Raw genomic sequence first — 12,618 nt, forward strand, 5'->3', positions numbered from 1 at the left:
CAAGACACTAAATCAAATCGACCATTTTGTAATTAGGCAGATGTTGAGGCGTTCTCTTCTTGATGTCCGGAATAGAAGAGGTGCCGACTGTGGAAGTGATCACCACCTCCTAATAGTTGAAGTACGGTTGAAGATTGCTGCCACAAGCCATCAGGATGTAAAACGTAGTCAGAGAAGATTAGATATAGGAAAACTGCGCTGGAGTTTGAAAACCAGTACAATTAGTTCGAGATAGAAGATCAAATAGGAGAAGAGGGTAATACACACGTAGATAAAGTGTGGAAGAAAGTCAAGAAAACCTTCTTAAAGGCTAGTGAGAAATGTTAGGATTTCAATAATAATAATAATAATAATAATAATAATAATAATAATAATAATAATAATTGATTTACGTCACACTAACTACTTTTACGGTTTTCGGAGACGCCGAGGTGCTGGAATTTAGTCCCGCAGGAGTACTTTTACATGCCAGTAAATCTACCGACACGAGGCTGACTTATTTGATCACCTTCAAAAACCACCGTACTGAGCCAGGATCGAACCTGCCAAGTTGGAGTAAGAAGACCAGCGCCTCAACCGTCTGAGCCACTCAGCCCGGCACATTATGATTTCAGGACATCAGAAGAAAGCCATGGATATCTGACTATACATGGCAGAAGATTGAAGAGAGAAGAGGGGCAAAGGCCTTGATCAACCAATGCAGAGACGAAGAAGAGAAACAACGGCTTAGGGAAAGTTATAACGAACTTCATCGGCAAGTGAAGAGATGGGCAAGAGTTGATGGAAGAAATCAGGTGGAACAGCTTGAAGAAAGAGCTCAAAAGGCAGCGGAAAGGGGTGACTCGAAAGAGCTGTATGGTATCACCAAACAAGTGTCCTGGAAACGTTTAAATGAACGTATGCTAGTGAAGTCCAAATAGGGTGAGCAGTTGACTAACAGCGAGGAACAGTTGAAGCGATGGAGGGAATATTTCAGTGAAGTATTCAAGAGGACTTTGTCCAACAACGGGAACAAAAGCAGGAGGAATTTGACCAACAGGAAACCCTGCATTCTAAATCAATGCTCACCCTCCCAGCAAGAGTGAAATTATGAAGGCTCCTCAAAGTTGCAAGACTAACAAGGCACCTGGTGTCGATAATGAGGTGACGTAAATGTTCAAGGCAGACCACGAAGTAACGGCAGGAATGTTACTACCATTGTTCCAAGAAATTTGGAACTCGGAAACCACTCCGGAAGATTGGAGGAAGGGAATACTTACCAAGTGTCCCAAGAAAGAAGACCTGACGAAATGCAGTAACTGGCGTGTCATTACACTTTTGTCGGTACCTAGTAAAGTATTCTCAAAAATTGTCCCCAACCGTCTTAGAGTGCAGATGGATAGCAAGCTCAGGATGGAACAGGCTTGTTTCAGAGAAAGCAGATAATGCACCGATCAAATCAACACCTTGAGGATTATTGTTGAGCAATCCATGGAATACTGGCCTCCACTTATCTGGTATTTGTCGACTTTGAAGAAGCCTTTGACAGCGTGCAGCGTGAGGTCATCTGGAAACAATGCAGAGCTACGGAGTACGTTCAAAAATCATCATTATTGTGAAGATGATGCACCGAGAATATACTAGCCGAGTGAAACATGATGGCGACTTCTCAGAATCATTTACTATAGATTCTCGAGTAAGGCAGGGATGTCTGCTATTGCACCTGTTGTTTTGCTGACGTTAGGAAGGCCAATTAGCATAAAGGGAGAGGTATACAATGGACTCTAACTGGCCGCTTGGATAATTTGGATTTTGCGGATGACATCTGCCTTCTGGCCGTGAAAGAAAAAGATATTGAGCAGGTGGAAAGCTTTTGTTTCCTGGGAAGTATTGTTTCCAAGCATGGAGAGGCTACAGAGGATATTTTAAGTAGGATCACAAAGGCAAAAGGAGCCTTCGCTCATCTGCGACCAGTGTGGACATCTTGTAAAATATCATTGAAGACAAAGCTTAGGATCTTTGACTCAAATATGAAATCGGTTATATTTTATGGGTGTGAGACGTGGAAGGTGACAGTAGGGACTATAAAAAGAGTCCATACATTCATCAATAAATACTTGAGGACTATAGTGGGAGTACGCTGGCCAGAAGTTATCTCCAATGTAGAATTTTGGCAGCGCACCCAACAACGGAACGTTGAGGTAGTCATAAAATAAAGGAAATGGAGATGGATCAGACGAGGCCTACAACATATTCCAAAACAGGCGCTGGAATGGAACCCTCCAGGAGCAAGGCGGAGAGGCAGACTGAGGACGACCTGGCGCAGGACCATAGAAGCAGAGGTGACAGTCATTGGGTACTCCTCGACTAATGGCAAGAAGCTGGCAACGAACAGGGTCAGATGGAGAGCTCTATCATGTTTCCTATGTTCCACACCGTAGTGAAAGTAATTCAATCACATTCCACTCCATTCCTCCACTGAAAGCTTGGAACATATCACTTAGTTCAGTAGCTCGTCTCCTTACTGCCAACTCTTACCAATCCAACATTACTGATTTGACGGAATCACACAGAATAAATAGTGCTACTTTTCTTAGAAATGACTGATATTCTCTCTCTCTCTCTTACTTAACCACTACAACCTCTAAAATCCTTCATAACTATTTGAAGGGATCAGTAAGCTCTGTTTACAACTTCCTTAATGTAATCACCCCACTGATACTTCCGTTAATCTGCATTAACTTCGAGAATCTTACAGTGATCCCCGTAAGGTACATTCACGCCAAAAACATAGTCATTAAAACTGAGAGGGTCTTTTCTCTTGGTAAAACATTCAACCTTCAACCTTTAAAAGGTCATACCTGTTTTCAAACACACACTTTAACAATATTGCTTTTAACTCATCCAATTTTCCACCGATCATAATCATTACTTTCTAAACTTTCTTCGTACTTCTTTTATCAACCGTATGGTTATGTCTAATAGGGTGGTTTTCTTTCCAACACATTTATTTTAAACTAAGACGAAGACAGCTTTGTATCACACATCGCTTCAACTTTATAGAGCTCATCTGGTTTTTCTTATGAACACGTCTAGCTTATTCCTTCCTCTAGTTTGTTTCTTCACGTTCTTATTCAGTTTTCCTTTCCGGGTTAACTTATTTTAACACTTATTGGCATTCAACAAACTGAAAACACCTGCTACAATCACTTTCCTTTGTCCATAAGATTACCTTACCAAATCATTCTGCATTAGTGTCACCCCTTCCAGACTTATACTCCTCAAAACAACAATTAGCCTACTGTCTTCGGAGATAAGCCTTAAACCTAGAATTTCATGTTACACATCCTTTATATTTTCATAGGTTAGAAATTCTTCCTTCGTCAGTATGCATACAACCCTTTCACCCATCATTTTTTTCTATTATATCTCTACGGTAAACACGCCAGTTTCGGGAGAAAATTTCGGCATCCATATTATCAGTTCTTATTCAAGTTCCAATCCAATATCTGGTAAATAAGTGCATTGTACATGTATATATCTATTAAATTAATCAATTCTCTTCTTTTCCATGCAGTACGTTTACGGTTTAACAAGAACAATTTTATGTCATCCTCATTTGACTTCCAAATCCCTGTACTCTCATCACCGCTGCCCATTCCATCCTGCTTCCCTGAAAGTAGCCTACCTGCCTATAACGCTTCCAAAAAAGCATCCTACACATGTGCCATATGAGTGAAAATTCCTATATCTTGATCATCTATTAGGATTTACAAATATTATTCCTATTTTCCCACATATTAACTGAATAATTTCATTTTAATCCACATTAAACCTCCAGTCGCTATCCCCAGTTAGTAGCCATCTCCGCTCCCTTAAACTTCCCCGCGCTGACTTTACCAGATTCCAGACTTCCCCAACTATAATGGTAACACTATTCTTGCTTGCCTAAAATTGCTGGTACCAACGTGAAAAACTACCACATTTTCCTTACCCTTCTTCCCTTCTACTTTTCACAATATCTGCCTTAACCTAATTCCTATATTACACTGTTTTCTGGTTCTCTTTCCTCCTTATACATTCCCCATGTGCGTAATGGTAGAGTCCCCCATGATCAGAGCCTCAACCTTAGTCGCCTCATTCGATCCCCTCCTCTTCCGGCCTGACAGCTACAGAAGCTACTCCCCCGTTTTTCTCCATCTCATGACCGTGTTCCATCTCCCTATTTCCTGTCCTACCTTTCCCTTTCCTTTTACCGTCCTCCTTCTCATTAACATTTCCCTTTTCCTCATTTTTCCTCTGCCGTTCCATCAGCAGTGACTCATACTAATTCCTCACCGATACTTCTACTGAAATCTCCTTCTAAATAGGTCATTTAGGCCTCAGTTTGCTCCTCCTTAAAACATTAGCCCACATGACTTCCACAAATTATTCCCTTCCTTCTCCTCTCTCTAGTGTATTTACCGTACCCTGAACATAGTAAATTGATAGAATCCTAACTGTCTACCTCCAAATGTGTCTCTTCCAGCGTAATCCTTGAAGTCCGCTCACACGCATAATCCTTACACCTGCTTTCCTCAGTCATTATTTTATCTTGCAGAGTCATTGGTCAAGATATTTTCTTGTTAAGTGACAGAATTCCTAATTATTTCCCAAACTTATCTCTGACGTGGGAACGTAACAATCATCGCGACAGCACTGGCCAAATAATTTAATTCTAATAAACGTACTCCACGCTCTGCGGATCATGAAGCTGCATTGTACTTCATTAAGTCTGAAAGTTCATCAGGAGCACTCGCTTGCCTTCTTTTAATTTAGGAGAGCAATATTCCTTCCTTTCCTTTTTGCTTCTCCTTCCACTTCATTTAAATTAATATCTTATTGTGTAGAGGGAACTTCGCGGAGATGCTTGGCTGAATTCCCAGCACACAACGACCACTAGAATAATTCAAATTTTAATGACACTACCACAAGAGAAAACTACTGTATACAGAACAAAGTTGCAGTGGCTGCGCTATTACTGGACGTCTCACATTGGGGATTGCCACAAGTACTTACTGGTATTATCCTCTAAAGAACGTTCATTATAATAACTACAATTAAAAGAGAAATGTAACTAGAGGATCAGCTTAAAAGAAGATAATGTTTTCAGGATGAGTTTGGGTTGTTATTTAATAACCATAATTGACTTTTCATTCCTGTACGTCTTAGTGTTCGCGTCCCCAAAACCCCACTGTCGTCCATCATAGACTGTCATGGCGTCAATAAATACACGTACTAGGAAAATGAGGAGTGAGTTTCCCGTTGCTTTCCTCATTGATCCAGGAAATACTATTATATATCAGCCTTCCAAGACCACTGAAATGCTCACTACTACCGACTCTATGCAAAGTAGTGTCGCTAGGAAAATGAAGAGTAAGTTTCCCGTTGCATTCCTTACTGGCCCAGAAATTACTATTACGTATGAGCCTTCCAAGTCCACAGAAGTTATCATTCTAATCGAATCTAAGAACTTTAATACCATTCATAATAGTGATTGGCTGAACGAAGAATGGCTTTACTAACATTGTACATACCGTATTGTCAAAGCAAAAAGCAGAAAGTAACAATTTTGTTCTAGTACATACCAGAACACGTAGTACACTGTCAATATGTCTCACAAAAAATTATTCTGAATTTTGTTTCTTCTTAGAAAATGTTTTTACTACATACTGGGTTTTGCTTGGGTTTAGCTACCAGAGGATTGCATCCGGCCAAGTTCTAATAAAAGAATGAACTTTATATGTAGGGCTTAAATCTACAGCACTATTCTGCCATATTAGAAATTAGTTAACATAGGTAATTCGGAATAAGAGTGTTAAGCCGGGGGATGTGATTGGTATCTTTCTAATGAACTTACTATGTATATAGGGAATAATACGGTTCGATTTGAAATTATACTCTCTCAAATAATGAAAATGGGGGAAATATTTCCAATTCGAAATGTCGCCTACTTGTAGCCAGTGCACAAACACTAACGATATGATTCAAGCAAGACAAAGAACACAATAGCTGTTTAACAGACTGTGAAGTTCAAACTCTAAGACAATAAAACTTATTTTAGTTATTGTAGTAGTAATTCGCTCACTTGGATTTAAAGATAATATTCACAAAAATTGTATTTTTATGGTTGAAATCGGCCGTAAAACATTAGTGTGATTTTCAGAACACGGATATATTTTGTCATACTGTCTTTTACCGAAGCAAAGTTCCTAAATGAAAACTGTAACGTGAGAGATGGACATATCGTCAAACTATTGACGTCTGCCGGATTGAAGGTCTAGTCGCCTTGTCCGCTATTCGATCTCTCAATCGTTTGCAGAGGAAGTGGGAGATTAAGAAATGCCATTAGCTATAGCTCATTCCACGTTTAAAGAAACAGTACTGCTCTTAAGTACCTACAAGGAGTGAACACACCCATAATTCCTCGTGGGATATTATACTGTACTTTGTAATGTATTATGAAGGACAGATAAAAAGGATGAGCCATTCTTGCCCTGAGTTATGAAAATAACTACGTAACATTTATTTTTCATAAACAAATTCGTAGGGAGCAAGTACAATGGCAGGAACAGCCATCGCTTCGTTGTCTTCCTCCATTTTCCTTGTTCTGTGTTGCTCTGGTACATGCATCGCGAAGTCCCTCACTCTGTGAACCGCCGGCAGTTCACTTCTGTATGGGAAGTCATCTACATACAGTATTTACTTGTTGACAGTGTGTTTGTGGACTTTAAAACAGTGTGCACTTGTCTTATGTTGAGCGAGAGTTAGTCATATTTTGCATAATATTTGTGCGTGTTCTATTATTTTCGTACTGTACAGAAGTTGTTGCTGAAGATTTTGATATTGTGAAGTGGAGCGGTACGTATTGGCATAACTTTAACTGATAAAGAATGTTTCCGTGTGTTTTATTTGTGCTTGGTTTTGTTATTTAGCTCTTCTTTCTGGGCGTATTCGAAATTTACCACTTTTTTCACGACCGCATTTAAATATTACTATTGCTTTTGTGAGTGACTCGACAATACAGAAGTAGCCTGCGTTGCCTGGGGAAATTCATTAAATGCAATTAAGTGCATCCCTCACCCCTCAAGCCCATAAAAATATTATTTTTCTGTTTTCACCCCCAATTTTCCTTACACTTCAATGCCGAGGTTTTGTTTGTGCCGGATCTCTGATTTTGTACAAACCAAAAATAGCCCCTGTAAAACCCCGTCCCCTTCAGTTCATAAAAAATAACTTGCAACTTGCTTTCTTCCACTTTTTATCTTGAACTTAAACATTGAATTTCACACATTTATGCTCCACCGTTTACCCGTGATGGTGTTGAGCAGAGCCGTACAATATGGAATTCATGTTGTCATAAGAGCAATACTGTTTTCTTAACATGGAATTAACTATAACTGGCATATGATTCTAAGCCTTGTGTCTGTGATGAATTCATTCACCCATGCATATTTTTGGGACCATTAAAATATAGCCCATACCAATAACAGAGCACACAAACACGTCCAACCGAGGCCTGGTATATCTTATTACTTGGTAAATGTGTCACCCCACACTTGAGTTTTGCATTAACTCTGATCTTCAAAATAAAATATAATAAATAAAAAATATAATAAATAAAATATAAATAACGTCTACTTTACTGCGTTCTTTAATTCAAAAGGATCACTCTATACAAACATTTGAATATTCTCCCTATTTGTTTACACTGTTGTCGCCATCATTTGGACATACTGAGGGCCTTGTGGATACGTTGATATCACATGGTGCAGACTTACAAAACACACGTGACTGCGTAGTTCTCTGTTCGTCGCGCATGCTATGAGATGCATGATTTTGATGTTTTAATTAAATTATGTTGATGATTTCATCGTTTCATCATCACAAGGACCATCAGAATACACTTTCAAGATGGGTTTATACCAGGAGATCGTACAGATAAATAATAAATGTAAAAATTCACATCAGCCAGTTGAAATCAAATTGCAGTAGAGTCTTGAAAAAGAAATCGAGATGTGATTAAATAGACAAAAATGTAGTAACACTTTTAGTAAGAAATTATTTCAAACTCTAACAATGATACAAAATGTTCTAATCTAAAAAAAATGGGAACAAAGAATACTGCAACTTAGACCAGAACACAAGCATTCCCGTATCGGTCCTGGGCGATTACCTAACATTTCCTTGACTGCATCTAGATGATCGCCTGAGGCTTCCTGTTCCGCACCTAGACTAGAAATCTCATTTTTTACCCCACAAGAACATCTCGGCATTCTTCTCAACTTGCAAACGAAAGTAACTTACGTTCTTTACTGCTCCAGACTATTTCACTAAAATCGAATATCGTTTAATAAATGAGAACATCTTTCTAAAACTACAGTACTTCAAATGAAACAGGTTTCAAGTGCTGTGAGGAATTTATTTAATGCAATGTGAGATAAATATCTTCAGTAGGTAAAGGGATAAGGGAAATGGAGAGATGAATTTTACGTAAATTACTTTAAAGCTGCCTTAATGCTTGGAGTTTTCTACATTATCATTGGTGGTTATGAAATGAAGATATCGGTTTCCACTTTTGCGACGCGAGGATTTTGCTTTCCGTAATGACACATCAGAACTTTTGAGTGTGAGAGAAAGTGAGGGAACGGGTTATAAAAGCAGTAATTAAGAGAGGTGCGGTAACTAAAATCTCTTATTGCTCTCGACTGCAAACCATGAAAATTCAAATGAATGTAGCGCTGCACCTTCCGAGAGAATAATAAAATGAATATCATCTTTCAGACCATCTTAACCCTCCCCGTGATGGATCTCTAATACCCTTGTTGGTTGGCGATTTATTTTTAGAGTTAAGAAGATCACGTGCTAAGACTTACATTATCATTGGGTGAAGGTTTTTGTTTGCATATTGAGTTGGGAGGAGATGATGAAGGAAGCTGAAAATCGCAAAATGAAGGGAAAAGGAAGAAAACTAAAAGTAATTAGTTTGGTTTTTTTTTCGGAATGAACCATGGGTTTCTTTTGTTATTGTATGTAACTTAACTAGAGTTAGCAGAAGTTTCCAATACATTACAGTATCCTTTGCCAAGGCAACTGATGTACCTTATTCCGTCTAAGGTAATCAGTTCCCGCAGTACTATTCCATTTCCACCGGAGAGCAAAAAGAAGATGTCGTTATCAGGTCAATAAAGTTGGAAGAGTTAATCCGATGCGCTAATATAGAATTTGGTATCACCAAGGGTATTCTGACCGGGCGAGTTGGCCGTGCGCGTAGAGGCGCGCGGCTGTGTGCTTGCATCCGGGAGATAGTAGGTTCGAATCCCACTATCGGCAGCCCTGAAAATAGTTTTCCGTGGTTTCCCATTTTCACACCAAGCAAATGCTGGGTCTGTACTTTAATTAACGCCACGGCCGCTTCCTTGCAACTCCTAGGCCTTTCCTATCCCATCGTCGCCATAAGACCTATCTGTGTCGGTGCGACTTGAATCCCCTAGCAAAAAAGGGGTATTCTAGAGATGAAGGCTATAAAAGTTTCTCATCTGCATTTTATCTGAATGATTAGGGAGATCAGTGGTATATGCAGCCTTTTGTTTCGTGCAAGACACCGCCTGGTTACTGTTTTCTTGGTATTATACTTTTCTTAAACCTCAGTACTCTGTGTCGTTTCTTTAATAATGTAATAGAATTGAGTTCTAAAGGACTCTTAATGAAAAAAATAACATACGTCATGCTAAGTATTTCTGTACGTGTACGAATCATTATTGGGATTGAAAATATCATTTACAAACCTTTGATCATGACAGTCGACGAATCGTTGGCTGACTGAATGGACGTGGCAGGCTACTTTGTCTCAGATGTCTTGATCGAATGCTGATAACACTGGCTGGGGCTGTACTGGTCAGCTGGCTGACAGGGTGTCAAGCGTTTTACAACTGGCTGCATCAGCCTTCAAGTTGAAACGAGAGGGCGTGTGAAAAGCCTAGAAAGCAATCTGACAATAATGTCGGAGTTCTCCCACCAACATAAGTAAAGTGCTTTCCGTTTGTCGTTCTTCCAGTTTTTCAGCTTCTGGCGGGCTATCGTGCGCATCTGTCACAGCATACGCTCTCTTTCTTCCTTCAATATGAAGCGAGTTAAATTACATCAAGCTTGTATCTCCAGTTTTTTACAAACAGTGTAGGCAAGAACAATTTAAAAACGAGACCACATCGGTAAGTGGAAGTGATAAGCTCGACGATAGAATAAGGGTTGGCAATAAAAGTGAATCAGGTACTGAAATATAGAATTGTACAGCTACAAACGATTATTAAGATGTGTGGACGGAGCAACAGTGGACTGACAGGCAAAACAGACATCCATGGTTGGGGTGCAAAAGTGTTTTTCTGGGATGCTAATTCTGCGAAAAAGTGAAAACTCTTGGTGCTCAAGTAAGCCAGGGGTTCAGTGTAAGCTTTGAATGGAGTAATTTCATGTGACTTATTCTTCAAACTCAGATAAGGCTAGGAAATCGTTGAGAAATAAAATTAGTTTTCTATCAGTCAAAAGAAACTTATAAAAGAGTGGAAAAAATCCTGCAAGAGGCAGAGAAAAATGTTTTTTAAAAGTTGTTCAAAACAGTATTATTCAGGAATACAGCGCAACTATACTTGCTTATTATCTAGCTCAGAACAACCGCCCATTTACTGACCATGAAGATCTGATTCATTTGCAACAAGTAAATGGCTTGGATATGGGCATATCCCTACACTCTGGATTCAGTACCACCGGAATTATCAGCTACATTGCAAGTGAATTTATGAAGAAACTAGTGGACCAGGACTGCTCCTCAGCGTTCCTTATAAATAGGTCAGACTCGTCTTGATGTGCCTGAAGTAGTTCTGCCTACCCTCTTCAATAGTTATATGCATATTTTAATACCAGTAATGTAGTTTCCATACAAGGGGGGGCTGCCTGGCCGAGGCGGTAAAGGCGTGCTCGGCTCGCACGGAAGGACATGGGTTCGAATCCCCGCCAGGAAATCGTAAACTCTAAGAAACGACATTTCCACTTCCGGGGGTGCACATGGCCCTGAGTTACACTCAGCCTACACCAAAAAATGAGTACCAGGTTAATTTCTGGGGGCAAAGGCGGCCGGGCGTAGAGCTAACCTCTCCACCACGTCAAGTGCCGAGGTTACGTATAGTGGAAGTCTTTACCTTCCATCCCTCCAGGGGCCTTCGTGGCCTATACGAAGATAACCTCGACTTCCAAACAATTTATCCGCGATCGATACCGACTTTCAACATATTAGGTCGTGTTACGTACATTTAGTACGTGTTGAAGAGATGTTAAGTACAGAACAAAAATTGCCAACTAGACACCAGTGGGATCCGAACCCACAACCTCCCGATTTCATCCTTAGTAATGTCATTGTATGTTTGATTACTGCCTGCGAAGCCAGAGAGTATACTGTACACTTCCCCTGATGTTGAAATGAAATGGCGCATGGCTCTTAGTACCGGGAGTGTCCGAGGACAAGTTCGGATCGTCAGATTCAGGTGTTTTGCTTTTACGCCCGTTGGCGACCTGCGCGTCGTGATGGGGATGAAATGATGATAAAGACAAAACTGGTGTCTGGTTGGCCATTTTTGTTCTGTACTTAACATCTCTTCAACACGTACTAAATGTACGTAACACGACCTAATAGGTTGAAAGTCGGTTTCGATTACAATGCGGTCGTGAAAACTCAATATTCAATTTCTCCGTGCTTCGACTATTCTGCCCTATCTGGATGTTAACATTTTCAAAAGATTTTGCCCGAGATAGTGCAACATGCAATTGGCGGTGGCTGAATACTGGGTCGGGAAAGTAGAGACCAATTTTTTTAAGAGTTTGTCCCTGCGCTTTATTAATGGTCACATAGAAGGTTTGATACCTTCCCCTCTGTGCGTACGAAGACTGTACTCTTTTACCAGCATTTAAGCAAATACAATACAGAGTATATTCAGAAGGTGGGGAAGGTCAGGGAATCAAAGAGTATTTAGCAGAGAAAAGTATTATTTCATCATCAGAGAGTCTGGCTCCATGGCTAAATGGTTAGCATTCTGGCCTTTGGTCACAGGGGTCTCGGTTCCAGGCAGGGTCGGGAATTTTAACCATAATTGGTTAATTTCGCTGGCACGGGGACTGGGAATATGTTTGTCTTTATCATCATTTCATTCCCCATCACGACGCGCAGGTCGCCAACGGGAGTAAAAGCAAAACACGTGCATCTGACGATCCGAACTTGTCGTCGGACACTCCCGGTACTAAGAGCCATGCGCACATTCATTTCATTATCAGAGGAAGTGTATACTATCTGGCTTCACAGGTAGTAATCAAACATACAATGACATTACTAAGGATGAAAATCACATAGCCTATATCAGAATATTAATGAAAGTCGGTCACTTAGCAACCTGCAAAGTACAGAATTTATAACGGGTTAGGGGAAGCCTTCTCCTTCAATTATTGGAGTGATAATTTAATGATTTGAGTTTATGATTACTCAAATTTGGCTAACCTCAGAGACCTATCAATGTCCCGTGAATCACCGGCAGGTAATTGCGGAGAGAATAAAAC

The sequence above is a fragment of the Anabrus simplex genome, chromosome 6 (genome assembly GCF_040414725.1).
Source record: "Anabrus simplex isolate iqAnaSimp1 chromosome 6, ASM4041472v1, whole genome shotgun sequence".
Classification (NCBI taxonomy): domain Eukaryota; kingdom Metazoa; phylum Arthropoda; class Insecta; order Orthoptera; family Tettigoniidae; genus Anabrus; species Anabrus simplex.